This window comes from Pristiophorus japonicus, chromosome 5 (assembly GCF_044704955.1).
Source record: "Pristiophorus japonicus isolate sPriJap1 chromosome 5, sPriJap1.hap1, whole genome shotgun sequence".
In the NCBI taxonomy this organism is placed as follows: Eukaryota; Metazoa; Chordata; class Chondrichthyes; family Pristiophoridae; genus Pristiophorus; species Pristiophorus japonicus.
Window position 1 is genome coordinate 278743658 of NC_091981.1, and position 22325 is coordinate 278765982.

Sequence of the window (22325 nt, forward strand, 5' to 3'; positions counted from 1 at the left end):
TCTTAGAGGTGACGCAACGAAGGTTCACTAGCTTGATCCTTGCGATGAGAGGGTTGTCCTATGCGGGGAGATTGAGTAGATTGGGTCTATACTCTCTGGTGTTTAGAAGAATGAAGGTGATCACATTGAAACATCTAAAATTCTGAGGGGGTTTGACAGGGTAGATGCTGAGAGGTTGTTTCTCCTGGCTGGAGTATCTAGAACTAGTGGTCACAATCTCAAGATAAGGGGTCGGCCATTTAAAACCAAGATAAGGTGGAATTTCTTCACTCTAAAGGTTGGGAATCTTTGGAATTCTTTCCCAGAAAGTATTGTGGATGCTGAGTCATTGAGTATATTCAAGGCTGAGATAGATAGATTTTTGGGCTCTAGGGGAATCAAGGGATATGGAGATCGGATGGAAAAATGGGATTGAGGTTGAAGATCAGCCGTGATCTTATTGAGTAGCGGAGCAGGCTTGAAGGGCCGAATGGCCTAATCCTGCTCCTATTTTTTATGTTCTTATGTAGTAAGGATTTATGTAAATTCATAATTTCATTCTGCACCTCACCATAAAGCATTAGCTTTTTTAATGTCCTTACCTACTTGAGGTGCTGCTCTTGGGAAGCTGAACCTCCAAATACTGTTGCTCTTTCCACATCACCCAACTTTCCCACATTCAAAGTACCTTTACTCTTTTTACCAAAATGTAGCACCTCACGCTTATTGATACTGAACTCCATCTGCCACCTTTTTGCCCATTCCACCATCTTATCAAATATCCCTTTGCAGGTCCTTTACTTACTCTGCCTCCTATTTGAATATATGTGATATATTTACACAGACCACTAACAGCACACACCCTACAAAATGGCTCCTTAACTGTGATATATTCACAGAGCACAGCACACACAGCTTCTAACATGCCAGGCAGCTCTCTCGGAAGTCTCCGGAAGTCTGCCTAGTTCTGTTTATTATTAACCCTGCACTTGCAGTACACAATACGTCCACATCCACAGTGTGACGCTACAAACATTACAAGCTTACAGACATTACACTTTTCCCTCCTTAATGAAGAAGCCATCATAACAAACATCATACATAACTTTCATGTTTATACATAACACAGGATATAAACTTTTTTTTCCCATATTTACAAATTTAATTTTACCACTTCTTTTCGGTTTTGAAGAGGATACCTTCGCTCTCGAACAGAACCTTCCAAATATGGTGTTGAATCTAAACTAATTCGAGGCTCATCCTGAGGAACATTTTCCTCCACAGAATTTCCTTGATTTTCATTTGAACTCACTCTAACTTCAGGCTCTTTGTTTTCCTGACTCGGACTCAGACTTTCATTCTGATTCTCTCCTGGATTTGTTTCCAGTACATTGGATTTAGGATTTGCTACTGGTGTATCAAAACTATCTGATGAGTCAGAAATAATTGAATCATTCCCACCTTCAACTCCTTCCATGTCTGTAGGTAAAATATGATCAATATGAACAAACCTAACCTGTCCATTATCAAACATCTTTACCAAATATGTGCGAGGACCACATATCTTCACCACTCTTCCTGGTAACCACTTTAGCCATTTATGGTGATGGTTCTTCACTCTCACTTTCTGGTTTAATTTCATTCTTCTCTCTTTTACTCTACCTCTATCATGATTCTCTTTCTGTCTTAATTGTGTCTCTTCTACGGACTGTGCCAAATTTGGCTTTAACAATGAGAATCTGGTTCGTGGCTGTCGTTTGAGAAACAACTCTGCTGGTGTTCTACCAATAGTTGTATGAGGAGTATTTCGATATGTAATCAAAAAATTAGCCAATTTGTGATCCAATGACAACTGTCGTTTCCTTGGATTTGGATCGAACATTTGTTTTATGAGAGCACGTTTTACAATTTGTACAGTGCTGCACCATTCAAAGCAGGATGGTATGGTGGAACCCTGGTATGTTTCACACCATTTTTGCTCGTGAATTGTGCAAATTCTTCTGAACAAAATTGTGGTCCATTATCCGAAACAATCTCTTCAGGGAAGCCAAATGAAGACATTTTTTTTCCTAAAATGTCCAATGTTTTACTTGTTGTTATTTTCCCCATTGGAAACACCTCAACCCACTTCGAATGGCTATCAATCACAATGAACAATTGTTGTCCTAACTCAGCAAAATCAATATGTAGCCTTTGCCACATCCTGGGAGGCCATTTCCATGGCTGTAATGGTACTGGTGGTGGTTGCTTGCTTACCGATCGACATGTCATACACTGACTCACAATGTGCTCTATATCTTTATCAAGACCTGGCCACCATAAATAACTGCATGCAAAACTCTTGGTCAAACACATTCCCAGGTGCTGGTCATGGAGGTCTCCTAATAATTTGGACCTGAATTTATTTGGTATAACCTCTTGCACCCCACATGATACAATATTTATCTACTGATAATTCATTCCTACAAATGAAGAATGGATGTGTATCTTTGTCTGTTACCTGGTTTGACCATCCATTTGCAACATAATCATACACCTTTGACATCACTGGGTCATGTTTGGTTGCTCTACCAATCTCTTCAGCTGTGACTAGCAGTTCATCAATGTATTAAAAATTAAAACACTTCTTCCCTATCGAGTGTAACTTGTGATGGGGAAGGCAATCTAGACATTGCATCAGCATTACTGTGATCAGCTGATCGTCTGTATTCAATATCATATGTATATGCTGACAAAATCAAAGCTCATCTCTGCATTCGGGCTGCAGCTAATGTTGGAACTGGGGACTTTGGATGGAGGATTGCTGTTAGGGGCTTATGGTCCGTAACGATGGTAAACTTACGACCATACAAGTATTTGTGAAACTTCTTGACCCCAAAAATTAATGCCAAAGCTTCCCTTTCAATTTGCGCATAATTACTCTCACTGGCACTGAGATTGCGTGAAGCAAAAGCAATTGGTCTCTCCGCCCCACTACATAATACATGAGAGATCACTGCCCCAACTCCATACAGAGAGGCATCACATGCTAGCTTAATCTCCTTAGATAAGTCATAGTGAACTAACATGGTGCTCTCTACCAATTTGTTTTTACACTCCTTGAATGCTGTATCGCATTCTTTTGACCACTTCCAATGGACCTGTTTTTTCAAAAGTTCATTCAGTGGATGTAATACCGTAGCCAAATTTGGTAGGAACTTCCCATAATAGTTCAAAAGACCCAAGAATGAATGAAGTTCAGTGACATTCCTGGGAGTGGGTGCATTTCTGATCGCATCCAATTTTTCCATGGTTGGATGTGAACCATCTTTGTCTACTCTGTACCCAAAGGACTTCACTGAGTTTTTAAATAACTCACAATTACGAGCAGACACTCGTACTCTGTGCTTCTCTAGCCGTTTGAGGACTTCATTCAATATGTTATTATGAATTTGCCTATTTGGTGCTGAAATTAGTATGTCATCCAAATAACATACTACCCTTCAATACCTTGCAAAATCTGGTTCATCACCCCTTGGAATATGGCAGGGGCGGAAGACACTCCAAATGGTAGCCTATTAAATTGATATAGGCCTAGATGAGTATTTATAGTCAAACATGACTTGGACTCCTCATCTAGTTCAAGCTGTAAGTAGGCATTCGTAAGATCCAGTGTTGAGAAGATCTGACCACCTGTCAGTGTTGTGAACAAATCTTCTATATTCGGCAATGTATTGGGGACATTACCCTCTAGAACCTGGTTTACGGTTACTTTATAATCACCACACAATCTTACCTTACCGTCGGACTTAGGTACAACAACAATGGGTGTAGCCCAATTACATCGATCTATCTTACAAATAATGTCCTCAGTCTCTAGTCTTTTGAGTTCTTGCTCAACTTTCTCCTTGAGTGCATATGGTACAGAACGTGGCTTGTAGTAAACGGATCTAGCGTCCTTCTGTACCCTGACACTCGCCTTGAAGCCTTAGATCGGACTGCCCTTTTCGCAGAACACCTTCAGATACTTCTTGATAACCTCATCCGTTGATGAAAATCTCGCTTCCACACAGAAAATCTTACTCTAATCCAGCTTCAGTGAGCTCAACCAATTTCTTCCTAGTAAGGCAGGCTTGTCTCCTTTCACTAATATTAGAGGCAAGTTCTGAAATTGATCTTTATATTTCACCAGTACGGTGATACGACCTCCCACAGGAATTTTCTCTCCCGAGTAGCCTCGCAGCTCTATCTTGGATTTCTCCAGTTGAAAATCACGCATTTTGTCGAGGTACAATGACTCCGGTACTACACTCATGGATGCACCCGTGTCTATTTCCATTGGTATCTTGAATCCCGCAACATCTATGTGGATTTTGATGCTTTCCAAATCGCTGTCCGTTAACCTCGTGCTCCTGATGACGTGTAACTCTAACATCTCCTCGTCCTCTTGTTGTTCTTCCATGCTATGTAGTCTCTTTGGATTTCTACTCATAGCTTTGAACGCTGGACTCATAGCTTTAAAAGCTGATTTACCCTTCAGTCGACATGCCTTCGCAAGATGCCCAGTCTTTCTGCAGAAGAAACACTCTGCCTTCACGTATGGACAACTTTGAGCAATGTGTTGTCCCAGGCACCTATAGCACGACTTCGCCGCTCTGTTAGAATTTCCAGTTTCTGAGACTTTGGGCCCCCACCGTCTTTTACTTTGAACCTGCAGGGGATTTACCTCGGTTGACTGACGACCGTAATCATTATTTAATTCTCGGGAATATTGTTCGGCCATGCTCATCGACCTCGCTGTCTGACAAGCAATCTCAAAAGTCAAGTCATCCGTCGTCAATAACTTCCTTATGATCGCATCATTTTTCACCCCACAAACAAAACGATCCCGTAATGCTCGATTTTGAAAGTTTCCAAAATTACAGTGCATCGATAGCTTTTTTAATGCTACGATGTAATCACTGATACATCGATAGCTTTCAGCAATTTCTAACGGTTTGGGGTTATAGTGCTGCTCCAACTTCATTGGGGGTCCTTGTGCATGAATCCCAAAAGTTAGTTTCCAGGTGCAGCAGGTAATCAGGAAGGCAAATGGAATGTTGGCCTTCATTGCGAGAGGGATGGAGTACAAAAGCAGGGAGGTCCTGCTGCAACTGTACAGGGTATTGGTGAGGCCGCACCTGGAGTACTGCGTGCAGTTTTGGTCACATTACTTAAGGAAGGATATACTAGCTTTGGAGGGGGTACAGAGACGATTCACTAGGCTGATTCCGGAGATGAGGGGGTTACCTTATGATGATAGATTGAGTAGACTGGGTCTTTACTCGTTGGAGTTCAGAAGGATGAGGGGTGATCTTATAGAAACATTTAAAATAATGAAAGGGATAGACAAGATAGAGGCAGAGAGGTTGGTCGGGGAGACTAGAACTATGGGGCACAGCCTCAAAATACGGGGGAGCCAATTTAAAACCGAGTTGAGAAGGAATTTCTTCTCCCAGAGGGTTGTGAATCTGTGGAATTCTCTACCCAAGGAAGCAGTTGAGGCTAGCTCATTGAATGTATTCAAATCACAGATAGATAGATTTTTAACCAATAAGGGAATTAAGGGTTATGGGGAGTGGGCGGGTAAGTGGAACTGAGTCCATGGCCAGATCAGCCATGATCTTGTTGAATGGCAGAGCAGGCTCGAGGGGCTAGATGGCCTACTCCTGTTCCTAATTCTTATGTTCTTGTGTCCTTTGGCTCGTCAGGCATAAGCAGATTTACAAGAGTGTCATATAATGCTGGACCTGCCTCCGATAAGAAGATCGCTTTCTTACATTCCAACACAGCCTTGTTCTGGACTGCATTGAAATACATTTCTAGCCCATCCATATATGCTTGAAAACGTTCCCGGTCATGTCTATATTCACCCAAATATCTCAATACACCTGCCATTTTAATCTCTAGCTGTTCACACCGTGTGTTGTATTTTACCTCAGATTTTTGTAGCTTTTTTTCAAAGACAGAAACTTCCAAAGTCTGTCTGTCGGCTGGCTGAATCCTTCACCAACAAAATTTTAAGCTTTAAATCATCCGAAAAATCCCATCTCAGTCGCCAAATGTGATATATTCACAGAGCACAGTACACACAGCTCCTAACATGGCAGGCAGCTCTCTTGGAAGTCTCCGGAAGTCTGCCTAGTTCTGTTTATTATTAACCCTGCACTTTCAGTACACAATACGTTCACATCCATAGTGTGGAGTTACAAACATTACAAGCTTACAGACGTTACATTAATCAGGACCGTGTCATGTGACCTTGCTACCCTGTCCTTTATTGTTAATACATCAGTAGTCCACGAAGTGGAGCTCTATTACACTTTTCCCTCCTTTTTGAAGAAGTAATTATAACAAAATAATCATTATACAGAACTTGCATGGTATACATAACAAAAGATATGAACTTTTTGTTTCATATTTATAAATCAAACTTAACCACTAATTTTCTGTTTCGAAGAGGATATCTTTGTTCTTGAACAGAACTTTCCAAACTTATTTTAGAAATTAGACTCATTCTAGGCTGAGCCTGAGAGTTTTTCTCTAAGGGCTGACCTTGATCTACATTTGAACTCTCTACAATTTCAGACTGTTTGTCTGCCTGACTCGGACTTGGACTTAAATTCTGACTTTCTCTTGGTCTTGTTTCTAATACATTTAATGTAGGATAAGCTACTGGCACTCTACTTGTAACAAGATTATCTGACTCATCAGAAATAATGGAATCATTCCAACTTTGAACGCCTTCCATATCTGTAGGTAAAATATGATCAATGTGAACAAATCTAAACTTTCCATGATCAAACATCTTGACCAAATATGTGCGATGGGCCACATATCTTCACTACTCTTCCTGGTAACCACTTTAACCATTTATAGTGATGATTCTTCACTCTAACCTTCTGATTCAATTTCACACTTCTCTCTCTTATTCTACCTCTATCACAATTCTCTTTCTGTCTTGATTGTTTCTCTTCTACGGACTGTGCCAAGTTTGGCTTTAACAACGAGAACCTGGCTCATGGCTGTCCTTTGAGAAACAACTCTGCTGGTGTTCTACCAGTAATTGCATGATGAGTATTACGATAAGTAATCAGAAAATTTGGCAGTTTGGATCCAACATTTGCTTGATGAGGGCATGTTTTAACAATTTGTACTGTGCACTATGCTGCACCATTTGAAGCAGGGTGGTATGGTGGAATTTTGGTATGTTTCACACTGTTTCTGCTCATGAACTGTGCAAATTCTTCTGAACAAAATTGCAGCCTATTATCAGACACAATTCCTTCTGGGAGGCCATATGAAGAAAATAATCTTTGCAAATTATCTAGTGTTTTACTTGTTATTTTCCACATCGGAAACACTTCTATCCACTTCAAATGACTATCAATCACAATCCTTCTAACTCAGCAAAATCTACATGTAACATGTAATCTTTGCCACACCCTGAGAGGCCATTTCCATGGCTGTAATGGTACTGATGGTGGTTTCTTGCTTACCAATTGACATGTTGTACACTGACTGACGATGTACTCTATATCTTTATCTAAACTTTGCCATCATAAGTAACTGAGTGCAAAACTCTTGATCAAGCACATTCCCAGGTGCTGGTCATGAAGATCTCCTAACAATTTGGACCTGAACTTATTTGGGATAACCACTCTTGCACCCCACATGATACAATCTTTATCCACTGACAATTCATTCCTACGAACGGAGTATGGATAAATATCTTCCTCGGATACCTGGTTTGGCCATCCAATGGCTATGTAATCATAAACCTTTGACATAACTGGGTCACATTTGATTGTTCTACCTATCTCTTCAGCTGTGACTGGCACCTCATCAATGTATGAAAAATAGAACACTTCTTCCCTATTGGGTGTAACTTGTGATGGGGATGGCAGCCTGGACATAGCATCAGCATTACCATCTGACTTAGGTACAACAATAATGGGTGTAGCCCAATTACTTAGATCCATCTTAGAGATAATGTCCTCAGTCTCTAGTCTTTTGTGTTATTGCTCAACTTTCTCCTTGAGTGCATATGGTACGGGACGTGGCTTGCAGTAAACTGGTCTAGCATCCTTCTACACTCTGACTCTTGCCTTGAAGTCTTGGATCGGACTGCCTGTTTCACAGAACACCATTGGATACTGCTTGATGACATCATCTTTCGATGCAAATTTTGTTTCCACATGAAAAATCTCATTCCAATCCAGCTTTAGTGACACCAACCAATGTCTACCTATTAAAGCAGGCTTGTCTCCTGCCACTGCTATGAGAGGCAAGCACTGAAACTGATCCTTGTATGTCACTGGTACAGTAATACGTCTTACAACAGGGATTTGCTCTCCTGAGTAGCCTCACAGGTCTATCTTCGATTTCTCCAGTGGAAAATCACGCAACTTGTCAAAATATAGCGATTCTGGTACTACACTCACAGATGCACCAGTGTTGATTTCCATGGGTATCCTGGTTCCTGCAATGTCTACTTGGATGACAATACTTCACGAATCACTGTTAGATACCTTTGTGATCCCGATGACATGTATCTCCAGAACCTCCTCGTCCTGTTGCTTCTCTTCAATGCTATGTAGTCTCTGGTGATTTCTACTTCCAGCATTGAAAGTCGGTTTACTCTTCAGTCGGCAAGCCTTCACAAGATGCCCAGTTTTCTTGCAGAAGCAACACTCTGCCTTCACATACGGACAGCTTTGAGCAATGTGTTGTTCCAGACATCGACAGCACGACTTCAATGCACTGTTACCATGGCCAGTTGCTATGGCTTTGGAGCCCAACTGCCTTTTACTTTTAGCCTGTAGGCAATTCACCTCGGTTGTCTGACGATTGGAAATGGCGCGAAATTTTTGGGGTAGTGGTTGGCCATATCCATCGACATAGCTGTTTGACAAGTTAAATCAAAAGTCAAGTTAGGGGTTGTCAACAACATCCTTCTGATTGCTTCATTTTTCAACCCACAAACAAAGCGGTCACATAGTGCTCGGTCCTGAAAGTTTCCGAAATGACAGTGAATGGATAGCTTTTTTAAAGCTACAATGTACTCTCTGATATGCTTGTCAAGTAATTGATTTTGTGTTCCAAAACGATAACTTTCAGCAATTTCCAGGGCCTCAGGACTGTAGTGCTGTTCTAACTCAGTTAGAGTCTCCGTTGGTGGTGTGTCCTTTGGCTTGGTGGAAACAAGCAAATTTTTCAGGGTTTCATACCTCTCGGGTTATGTTTCAGTCAAGAAAATACCACCCGGTTATAGTTTTCATTATTGGGAACATCGACGATACTATTCGTGGTGAAAAACAATTCTAGCCACTCGACATACGCTCCGAAAGTCTCTCGGTCATGATGGAACTAACTCAAGTGCCCTATTATTCCCATAGGCGTGGCCATCTGGACTCTGGCAACATCGACAGTTCAGCCAAGTGTGCTTGAAATTTACCTTGGATTTTTGGCGGTTCTGCAAAACAAAGAACCTCTCAAAGTCTCTCTGGTTGGCACCAACAAAGGGAATGCAAATATCCTATCCTTGTCACCAATATGTAATATCTTTACAGAAATCACTAACAGCACACTTTCGACAAGATGGCTCCTTAACCAGAACTGTGTCATGTGACCTTGCCACATAATCTTTTATTGTGTAAAGCAGTTGCATTAGATCAGTAGCCCACTAGGTGGAGGTCTATTACAATATGATCTGAAAATTTGGACACCAGCGCTATATCCAAATCACTGCTGTATACAGTGAGCAGAAGCAGTCCCAGAATAGAACCCTTCTAACCACTTTGAGAATCTGTCCTTAACTCTTACTCTTTGCTTCCTCCTTCCTAGGCAGTTTTAATCGAATGTGCTACCCTTCCGCCAGTTCCATACCCTATAACAATCCCCGATAGTCTCCTGTGTAGTACCTTATCAAAGGCTTTCTGAAAGTTCATGTGGGACTAATTGGATAGCTTATCAAAGAGTCAACACAGTCACGATGGGCCAAATGACTTCTTTCTGTGCTATATAAGAACATAAGAAATATAAGAAATAGGAGCAGGAATAGGCCATTTGGCCCCTTGAGCCTGCTTGGCTATTCAATAAGATCATGGCTGATCTGATCTTGGCCTCAACTCTACTTCCCTGCACGCTCCCCATATCCCTTGATTCCCTTATCGTTCAGAAATCTGTCTATCTCCACCTTAAATATATTCAATGACCCAGCCTCCACAACTCTCTGGGGTAGAGAATTTTAATTATTCTCAACCTTCTGAGAGAAGAAATTCCTCCTCATTTTCATTTTAAATGGGAAACCCCTTATTCTGAAACTATGCCCCCTAGTTCTAGATTCCCCCATGAGGGGAAACATCCTCTCTGCATCTACCCTGTCCAGCCCCCTCAGAATCTTACACATTTCAAGACGCTCACCTCTCATTCTTCTAAACTCCAATGAGTACAGACCCAACCTGCTCAACCTTTCTTCATAAGACAACCCCATCATCTCATGAATCTACCTCGTGAACCTTCTCTGAACTGCCTCCAATGCAAGTATATCCTTCCTTAAATAAGGAGGGATTCTATGATTCCACATCACATTCACTCCATTCCTCCATCCAACATATGGGTCACCTCAAAGAATTCGATCAGGTTTACTAAGCCTCTTCCTTTCTGAAATCCATGTTGGTGGTTTCTTTTATCTATCTAGATATTTAGTAATTCTATCTCTAATTAAAGATTCCAAAATGTTCCCTATTTCAGATGATAAACTAGCAGGCCTATGATTACCCAGATTAGCTTTGTCTTTTTCTAAATAGGTATTACATTGTCCACTTCCTCGTCTTCCGGGATACCTCCACTCTAAATAGAACCATAAATCTATGATTTCCAAGGCCGTGGCTAATTTTCCCCATTGCCCTCAGGATCCTTGGATGTATCCCATCAAGTTCTGGCACTTTGTCCTTTTAAACTAACTTCTCTCATACTTCCCTTTAATTTATCCTAACATTATCTGGAAAAAGGCCAGGAGATGGAGGGACTTTGTAAAGGAAAACCTCAATAATATATAGCGCATTTCACGACTTCAGGGCATTCCAAAGCACTGTACAGCCAATGAGATATTTTTGAAGCTTTACGTCCATTTGAGAGAGCAGACGGGGCCTCGGTTGAATGTCTTATCCACAAGACGGCATCTCCGACAATGCAGCGCTCCCTCAGTACTGAACTGGAGTGCCAGCCAAGGCTCAGTTGGTAGCACTCGCCTCTGAGTCGGAAGGTTGTGGATTTAGACGTTAAACCGAGGCCCCATCTGCTCTCTCAGCTGGATGCAAAAGATCCCAAGTCACTATTTTGAAGAAGAGCAGGGGAGTTCTCTCCAGTGTCGTGGCCAATATTTGTCCCTCAACCAACATCACGAATACAGATTATCTGCTCATTCTCACACTGCTGTTTGTGGGAACTTGCCGTGTTCAAATTGGCTGCCGCGTTTCCTTTATTACAACAGTGGCGACACTTCAAAAGCACTTCATTGGCTGTAAGATGCTTTGGAATGTCCTGAGAGACACTATATAGATGCAAACTCTTGCAATACTTTACTGTGCACTCCACGCTATTGCGTGTGACCTGAACCCACAACCTTTGGACAACCAGAGGTGAAAGTGCTGCTCACTGAGCCACAGCTGACATAATGATGGCCGGAGAGCTCGAGGAGTTGACAGAAGAGTAAAGAGTTTGATGGGAAGATCTCGAAACAGCTGTTTGTATGATAAACAATCGGCCGGAACATCTTCAGTGAGGCAACAATGTGACTCCAGAAGCCATCTTATGCAAAGGGCCTGGCGTGCGCCCAGACTTCCTTTCATTTACTTGTGGGATCATTTAATGTCAAGTGGAAACAGGTGCAAGTCATGTTCCCACAAGTTAAAACACTTGAGGCAGAAAATTGGTCCGGGAAAAAGAAAGTGTACATAGAGCAGCAATTTTCAATGGAATAACAAGGGGTGGGTGAGGGGGGGAGGGGAGGGGAATCCTAAGGAGAACATTTCTGTACAAACAGCTTAACAAAACATCAGTGAAAAGCCATCGCACCAAGCTGAAACCTCGCCAAGTACAATGTAGGGGTAAGAGAAGTGAGCCCAGCCTGTGTTGTCCACTGCGGACTGTGTGGGACTCGATTATTCCTGGTAGGGTTATGATGAACTGGTTCATAGTCTTTGCTCAACTGCACATCTGATTAATATTCTAATGAATGTACAGTGATGTGCACGGCAGGCAAGTGCGTCATCCGCTCCATCCCCAGCGGGGAGGGTTTAACACGTCGCACAACTTGGGAGCACTGCATGAAGCGTGGGTTTATAGTTATTTTTGAAATGTTTTTCTTGTGACCGGCTGCATTTGAAACATCTTTTTTGCAGCAGAGAAGTATGTTTTTGAAATATGCACAGATGTTATTGTTTTGAGGACAGAATCTTTTTGAATGAAGCTTTCTCCATTGGCTTTCTGCGCTCCTGCTGCTTCTGACTCCTCGGTGGGCGGGGGAGTGGTTACACGCGCACCAGAGCCTCCTCAGGTCCTCGCCCAACCTCGTTATTCATCTGTGAGTCTCGACAGAGAATGTTGGCAGCATATTTGGAATGGGGGCATCGTAGACAACTCAATTCTGCTCTCAGCTGAAATGCGCACACACTCACACACACACTCACACACACACTCACACACACACACTCACATATATACACACACACTCACACACACATATATACACACACACTCACACACACTCACTCACATATATACACACACACTCACACACACACTCTCATATATACACACACACTCACACACACACACTCACATATATACACACACACTCACACACACACTCTCATATATACACACACACTCACACACACTCTCATATATACACACACAGTCACACACACACACACACTCACATATATACACACACACTCACACACACACTCTCATATATACACACACACTCACACACACACACTCACATATATACACACACACTCACACACATACTCACACACTCACACTCACATATATATACACACACACACATTCACATACTCATATATATATACACACACACTCACACACACACTCACATATATACACACACTCACATATATACACACACACTCACACACATACACTCACATATATACACACACACACACACTCACATATTCACATATATACACACATTCACATACTCACACACTCACATATATATATATATACACACACAATCACACTCACACTCACCCACACACACATACACACAGATTCTCACACACACATACACACATATACACACATAATCACACAGACTCACACACTCACATATACATACACACACACACATAGTCACACACATTAATTCACACACACACACACTCACTCACACTCACACACACCCACATATACATCCACAATCACACACACACAAACACACACAGACTCACATATACACACGCACACACACTCACTCACACATACTCATATCATCATCATAGGCAATCCCTCAAAAGCAAGACTTGCTTCCACTCTAAAAGTGAGTTCTCAGGTGACTGAACAGTCCAATATGGGAATTACAGTCTCTGAGGCAGACAGTGGTTGAAGGAAAGGGGGGGTGGGGAGCCTGGTTTGCTGCACGCTCCTTCTGCTGTCTGCACTTGGTTTCTGCATGCTCTCGGTGACGAGACTTGAGGAGCTCAGCGCCCTCCCGGATGCTCTTCCCCCACTTTGGGCAGTCTTGGGCCAGGGACTCCCAGGTGTCGATGGGGATGTTGCACTTTATCAAGGAGGCTTTGAGGGTGTCCTTGAAAGGTTTACTCTGCCTACCTGGAGCTTGCTTGCCGTGTTGGAGTTCCGAGTAGAGCCCTTGCTTAGGGAGTCTCGTATTGGGTATGCGGATCATATGGCCCACCCAACGGAGCTGGTCGATTGTGGTCAGTGCTTCAATGCTAGGGATGTTGGCCTGAGCGAGAACACTGACGTTTGTGCGTCTATCCTCCCAGTGAATTTGCAGGATCTTGCGAAGGCAGCACTGATGGTACTTCTCCAGCGCTTTGAGGTGCCTGCTGTATATAGTCCACATCTCTGAGCCATATAGGAGGGCGGGTATCACCACTGCTATGTAGACCATAAGCTTGGTGCCAGATTTCTTCAAACACTCTCTTCCTCAGGCGACCGAAGGCATCGATGTCTGCCTTTGCTGATAGTAGGCTCCCGAGGTATGGAAAATGGTCCACGTTGTCCAGGGCCGCGCTGTGGATTTTGATGATTGGGGGGCAGTGCTGTGTGGTGGGGTCAGGTTGGTGGAGGACCTTTGTCTTACAGATGTTTAGTGTAAGACCCATGCTTTTGTACGCCTCGGTAAAGATGTTGGCGATGGCTTGGAGTTCGGCCTCTAAGTGTGCGCAGACGCAAGCATTGTCCGTGTACTGTAGTTTGATGACAGAGGGTGGGACGACCTTGGATCTAGCCTGGAGGCGGTGAAGGTTGAACAGGTTCCCATTGGTTCTATAGTTTAGTTCCACTCCAGCGGGGAGCTTGTTGAGAGTGAGACGAAGCATTGTAGCAAGGAAGATCGAGAAGAGCGTTGGCATGATGACGCAGCCCTGCTTGACCCCGGTCCGGACGTTGATTGGGTCTGTGGTGGATCCGTTGGTCAGGATCACGGTTTGCATGTCATTGTGGAGCAGGCGGAGAATGGTGACAAAGCTTTGGGGGAAGCCGAAACGGAGGAGGATGCTCCATAGTCCCTCGTGGTTGGCCGTGTCGAAGGCATTTGTGAGGTCAAAGAAGGCCATGTACAAGGGTTGATGCTGTTCCCTGCATTTCTCTTGTAGTTGTCGTGCCGTGAAGATCATGTCTGTTGTACCCCTCAGTGGACAGAATCCGCATTGCGACTCTGGGAGGAGCTCTTCAGCCACGGGGAGAAGACGATTGAGGAGGATTCTTGCAATGACTTTCCCTGTGGCTGACAGCAGAGAGATTCCTCTGTAGTTACCGCAGTCGGACTTGTCCCCTTTTTTGAAGATGGTCTCGATTACGGCATCTCTGAGATTTCCTGGCATGTTCTCCTCCCTCCAGATGAGGTCATGCATTCGTGCCAATAATGCTTCACCACCATACTTTAGTGCCTCGGCAGGGATTCCATCTGCTCCTGCTGCCTCGTTATTCTTCAGCTGACGAATGGCCTTTTCTACCTCATGCCGGCTGGGGTTTTGCCAAGATGGTGGCGGGTAGCATGTTGCGGGATGGAGTCGAGGACACGCGTGTCGAAGGCAGAGTCTCGGTTAAGGAGATCTTTGAAGTGCCTGTTCCAGCAGGCCCTGACTGCCTTGGTGTCCTTGATGAGTACCTCACTGTTCTTGGCCAGCAGTGGGGTGGGGCCTTGGGCGCTTGGGCTGTAGGTGGTCTTGACTGCGCTGAAGAAACCTCACACGTCGTGTTTGTCGGTTAGTCGTTGGATCTCCTGGGCTTTCTCCATCTGTAAGGGGAGCTTAGGGTGTGGGTTCGAATCCACACTCCCCTGAGGTTCTGTACGTGCGATTTATGAGGATGAGTGAGTAACGAGGCACCAGACACAGTGGGTAAGAGTGCAAAATGGCTAATGTTGCTTATTTAGAATAGTAAACACAAAGATAGAGGGCATAGGAAGAGGTCGTAATAGCAGTAATGGCACAATCTCACTCAACAACACGAAAAATTCTCGCAACAGGGAAGGGGAAGATAAGAGGCTGAAACATTCCACCCACACACAACCCCACCTCCCACTTCTACCCTTCTTACCAATTCCTATCCTAAATTGAGTCTGTGAGGGGGTTTAGGCTATACTCACAATCCCATCAACTCTGGGGTTCTGGGGGCACTTATTTCAGCTCGGGGTCCCTCTGGGGTGGGTTTTCCTCCTCGATGTTGCGTCGGTTTCTCCTATTTGCCTCTCGGTTGGCTCCGAAGCAAAAAGCTGCTGGAGTTATGCACACCTTCCCCAGAGCGAGAGCCCTGTGAAAAGCTGACTCAACTCCCCTTTAACTCAACTCAACCACAACGAAAACTGACTCCCACCTTCTTAACTCAACTCTATAACTCAATGCAAAAAAGCTGACTCCAACCTCCAACCTCCTTGTGTGTTTTTGCAGCTTTTCTTATAGTCCGTTCATCTTCGCGCCAAAACTGCATGCCATTGTCTTGGGTCTTCCTTGAATAAAATGGGGTGTGAATGGCGGTTCGATGTGTATCGATCTGTCTGGAATGGGAGATTAGCCACACCTCCTGTATCCTGTCGCTCGCTGATGGGGTGAATTGTTCACTATCTCGACAGAGGTGCCACTCTGTCTGGGCTGGCCAAAATGATTGCATCAGACCTATGGGCCTTTGTTTAATTATTCAAACTGATACCCTTTGTGTTGGCTTGTGTATTACTAGGGAGATTTTGCCTGGACATGTTGCCTCTTCTGTGAGGGTTTTACATGAAAAGCTGGAGAAATATCCTTTTAAAATATAAAGTTGCCTTGTATCCATGGAAGAACCGAATGTACACTCTTCCCCCTTACAGTAGCTGGCTCATCCCCCGTCCAGTTCCGTGCCCCTGCAACACTGTCTGTTACTGTACAGGGTGGCCAGAGTCCCATCATCCTCCGCGGTTTACAGGCTGTTGGCTGCAGTTGGTCATTTTAAACATGGCATCTTCCCATTCTCCCTGCCACATGTCTCCGTGGTTGGTTTTGCAGAACCTTACACCATCCACCATCTATTCTTTAGGTGGCGGGTTTTTTGTTGGACCTCGGCCTTCAGCCGCCTTTGCTTTGCTGCTCCTGAATTAGGTTGCTGCTTTAAGTTCAGAAATGCCTTGCGCTTGCAGCTTATTAGCTCTTGGATCTCCTGGTCATTCTCGTCGAACCAGTCTTGGTGTTTCCTGGTTGAGTGACCGAGCGTCTCTTCGCAGGCACTGGTTATGGTGGACTTTGAGGGCAGACTAGGCGCTGTGGGCCCTCTGCTTCTTGGGGCCATCGAGGGTCACCAGCTTAGCAGTGAGGAGCTGGCTGTATAGGACTTTCTTAACTTGGTCTTTGAATGCCCCGGTGTTGATTTTCCTGCGGCATTGTTTCTGTTGCCGTCGCAGCTTTGGGGTTATATTGATGTTAAAGACGGAACGGATTAGGCGGTGGTCCATCCAACAGTCATTGACTCCTGTCATGGTGCGGGTGATGCGCACTTCCTTGCTGTCCCTCGCTCAGACGATGAAGCAGTCGAGTAACATAGAAACATAGAAAATAGGTGCAGGAGCAGGCCATTCAGCCCTTCTAGCCTGCACCGCCATTCAATGAGTTCATGGCTGAACATGAAACTTCAGTACCCCCTTCCTGCTTTCTCGCCATAACCCTTGATCCCCCGAGTAGTAAGGACTTCATCTAACTCCCTTTTGAATATATTTAGTGAATTGGCCTCAACTACTTTCTGTGGTAGAGAATTCCACAGGTTCACCACTCTCTGGGTGAAGAAGTTTCTCCTCATCTCGGTCCTAAATGGCTTACCCCTTATCCTCAGACTGTGACCCCTGGTTCTGGACCTCCCCAACATTGGGAACATTCTTTCTGCATCTAACCTGTCTAAACCCGTCAGAATTTTAAACGTTTCTATGAGGTCCCCTCTCATTCTTCTGAACTCCAGTGAATACAAGCCCAATTGATCCAATCTTTCTTGATAGGTCAGTCCCGCCATCCCGGGAATCAGTCTGGTGAACCTTCGCTGCACTCCCTCAATAGCAAGAATGTCCTTCCTCAAGTTAGGAGACCAAAACTGTACACAATACTCCAGGTGTGGCCTCACCAAGGCCCTGTACAACTGTAGCAACACCTCCCTGCCCCTGTATTCAAATCCCCTCGCTATGAAGGCCAACATGCCATTTGCTTTCTTAACCGCCTGCTGTACCTGCATGCCAACCTTCAATGACTGATGTACCATGACACCCAGGTCTCGTTGCACCTTCCCTTTTCCTAATCTGTCACCATTCAGATAATAGTCTGTCTCTCTGTTTTTACCACCAAAGTGGATAACCTCACATTTATCCACATTATACTTCATCTGCCATGCATTTGCCCACTCACCTAACCTATCCAAGTCACTCTGCAGCCTAATAGCATCCTCCTCGCAGCTCACACTGCCACCCAACTTAGTATCATCCGCAAATTTGGAGATACTGCATTTAATCCCCTCGTCTAAATCATTAATGTACAATGTAAACAGCTGGGGCCCCAGCACAGAACCTTGCGGCACTCCACTAGTCACTGCCTGCCATTCTGAAAAGTACCCGTTTACTCCTACTCTTTGCTTCCTGTCTGACAACCAGTTCTCAATCCACGTCAGCACACTACCCCCAATCCCATGTGCTTTAACTTTGCACATTAATCTCTTGTGTGGGACCTTGTCGAAAGCCTTCTGAAAGTCCAAATATACCACATCAACTGGTTCTCCTTTGTCCACTTTACTGGAAACATCCTCAAAAAATTCCAGAAGATTTGTCAAGCATGATTTCCCTTTCACAAATCCATGCTGACTTCGACCTATCATGTCACCATTTTCCAGATGCACTGCTATGACATCCTTAATAATTGATTCCATCATTTTACCCACTACTGAGGTCAGGCTGACCGGTCTATAATTCCCTGTTTTCTCTCTCCCTCCTTTTTTAAAAAGTGGGGTTACATTGGCTACCCTCCACTCCATAGGAACTGATCCAGAGTCAATGGAATGTTGGAAAATGACTGTCAATGCATCCGCTATTTCCAAGGCCACCTCCTTAAGTACTCTAGGATGCAGGCCATCAGGCCCTGGGGATTTATCGGCCTTCAATCCCATCAATTTCCCCAACACAATTTCCCGACTAATAAAGATTTCCCTCAGTTCCTCTTCCTTACTAGACCCTCTGACCCCTTTTATATCCGGAAGGTTGTTTGTATCCTCCTTAGTGAATACCGAACCAAAGTACTTGTTCAATTGATCCGCCATTTCTTTGTTCCCCGTTATGACTTCCCCTGATTCTGACTGCAGGGGACCTACGTTTGTCTTCACCAACCTTTTTCTCTTTACATACCTATAGAAACTTTTGCAATCCGCCTTAATGTTCCCTGCAAGCTTCTTCTCGTACTCCATTTTCCCTGTCCTAATCAAACCCTTTGTCCTCCTCTGCTGAGTTCTAAATTTCTCCCAGTCCCCAGGTTCGCTGCTATTTCTGGCCAATTTGTATGCCACTTCCTTGGCTTTAATACTATCCCTGATTTCCCTAGATAGCCACGGTTGAGCCACCTTCCCCTTTTTATTTTTACGCCAGACAGGAATGTACAATTGTTGTACTTCATCCATGCGGTCTCTAAATGTCTGCCATTGCCCATCCACAGTCAACCCCCTAAGTATCATTCGCCAATCTATCCTAGCCAATTCACGCCTCATACCTTCAAAGTTACCCTTCTTTAAGTTCTGGACCATGGTCTCTGAAATTACTGTTTCATTCTCCATCCTAATGCAGAATTCCACCATATTATGGTCACTCTTCCCCAAGGGGCCTCGCACAATGAGATTGCTAATTAATCCTCTCTCATTACACAACACCCAGTCTAAGATGGCCTCCCCCCTAGTTGGTTCCTCAACATATTGGTCTAGAAAACCATCCCTTATGCACTCCAGGAAATCCTCCTCCACCGTATTGCTTCCAGTTTGGCTAGCCCAATCTATGTGCATATTAAAGTCACCCATTATAACTGCTACACCTTTATTGCATGCACCCCTAATTTCCTGTTTGATGCCCTCCCCAACATCCCTACTACTGTTTGGAGGTCTGTACACAACTCCTACTAACGTTTTTTGCCCTTTGGTGTTCTGCAGCTCTACCCATATAGATTCCACATCATCCAAGCTAATGTCTTTCCTAACTATTGCATTAATCTCCTCTTTAACCAGCAATGCTACCCCACCTCCTTTTCCTTTTATTCTATCCTTCCTGAATGTTGAATACCCCTGAATGTTGAGTTCCCAGCCCTGATCATCCTGGAGCCACGTCTCCGTAATCCCAATCACATCATATTTGTTAACATCTATTTGCACAAGTAGATGCCAGTGCTTGGAGCGAGGGTGTTGCCACGATGCCTTGAACTTGTCTCTCTGACGGAACAAGATGTTGGTGATGACAAGGTTATCTTCTGGACATTTTGTCATATATTCACATATACACACACAGTCACACACACATTCATACATACGCACACATATATATACACAACACATATATATACACAGACACATAAAAACACACACATACACACACACACACTCACTCACATAGTCACACACGTGCACATGCACACACACAGTCACACACTCACATTATACATACACATTCATACAAACTCACACTCACATATACACATATTCATATACACTTACACTCACATATACACGCAGACACACAAAAACGCACACATAAATACACACATATACACACACGCATATTCATTCATATACATACGCACTTACACATATACACATGCTGAGACACTCACACACTTTCAGCAGGGGTTTGCAGGATAACTATTTTTTCTCCAAGGAGCCCATTACTGAACCCTGGCATTGCAAGTTATATAAATGTCACAACACACATTTGGGTGGAACAGCAGTGCCTACTCCCATTTCCCTGTCTGCTACACTGTCCAGCCTTCCAGACCTTTCAGTTCTGCAAACCATTTGCCCAATACCTGACTGCAGTAAAAAGGCAGATAAGTCATTTGGTTGCATTAGCCAAAGGGATAAAATGCAAATCAAAAGCGTTGGATGGACACAAGAACAGAAGGCACAGCGAGGTAATCATCGTCAGAAGGTGTATTATCATTAGGAATGTACAGGACCTGAAAGGATCAGTACATTCCTTCTGACCAGTTCCCAGTATTTGGGAAATATCCTATCCCATGGGACCTCTCATACCTCTCTATCAATTGTTTCTCCACATACTTGGCCAACTCTCTCGAATGTGTGAACACAATCAGAGCCACAGCCTTCATAGAAACATAGAAACTAGGTGCAGGAGTAGGCCATTCGGCCCTTCTAGCCTGCACCGCCATTCAATGAGTTCATGGCTGAACATGCAACTTCAGTACCCCATTCCTGCTTTCTCACCATACCCCTTGATTCCCCTAGTGGTAAGGACTTCATCTAACTCCTTTTTGAATATATTTAGTGAATTGGCCTCAACAACTTTCTGTGGTAGAGAATTCCACAGGTTCACCACTCTCTGGGTGAAGAAATTCCTCCTCATCTCGGTCCTAAATGGCTTCCCCCTTATCCTTAGACTGTGTCCCCTGGTTCTGGACTTCCCCAACATTGGGAACATTCTTCCTGCATCTAACCTGTCTAACCCCGTCAGAATTTTAGATGTTTCTATGAGGTCCCCTCTCATTCTTCTGAACTCCAGTGAATACAAGCCCAGTTGATCCAGTCTTTCTTGATAGGTCAGTCCCGCCATCCCGGGAATCAGTCTGGTGAACCTTCGCTGCACTCCCTCAATAGCAAGAATGTCCTTCCTCAGGTTAGGAGACCAAAACTGTACACAATACTCCAGGTGTGGCCTCACCAAGGCCCTGTACAATTGTAGCAACACCTCCCTGCCCCTGTACTCAAATCCCCTCGCTATGAAGGCCAACATGCCATTTGCTTTCTTAACCGCCTGCTGTACCTGCATGCCAACCTTCAATGACTGATGTACCATGACATCCAGGTCTCTTTGCACCTCCCCTTTTCCTAATCTGTCACCATTTAGATAATAGTCTGTCTCTCTGTTTTTACCACCAAAGTGGATAACCTCACATTTATCCACATTACACTTCATCTGCCATGCATTTGCCCACTCACCTAACCTATCCAAGTCGCTCTGCAGCCTCATAGCATCCTCCTCGCAGCTCACACTGCCACCCAACTTAGTGTCATCCGCAAATTTGGAGATACTACATTTAATCCCCTCGTCTAAATCATTAATGTACAGTGTAAACAGCTGGGTCCCCAGCACAGAACCTTGCGGTACCCCACTAGTCACTGCCTGCCATTCTGAAAAGTACCCATTTACTCCTACTCTTTGCTTCCTGTCTGACAACCAGTTCTCAATCCATATCAGCACACTACCCCCAATCCCATGTGCTTTAACTTTGCACATTAATCTCTTGTGTGGGACCTTGTCGAAAGCCTTCTGAAAGTCCAAATATACCACATCAACTGGTTCTCCCTTGTCCACTCTACTGGAAACATCCTCAAAA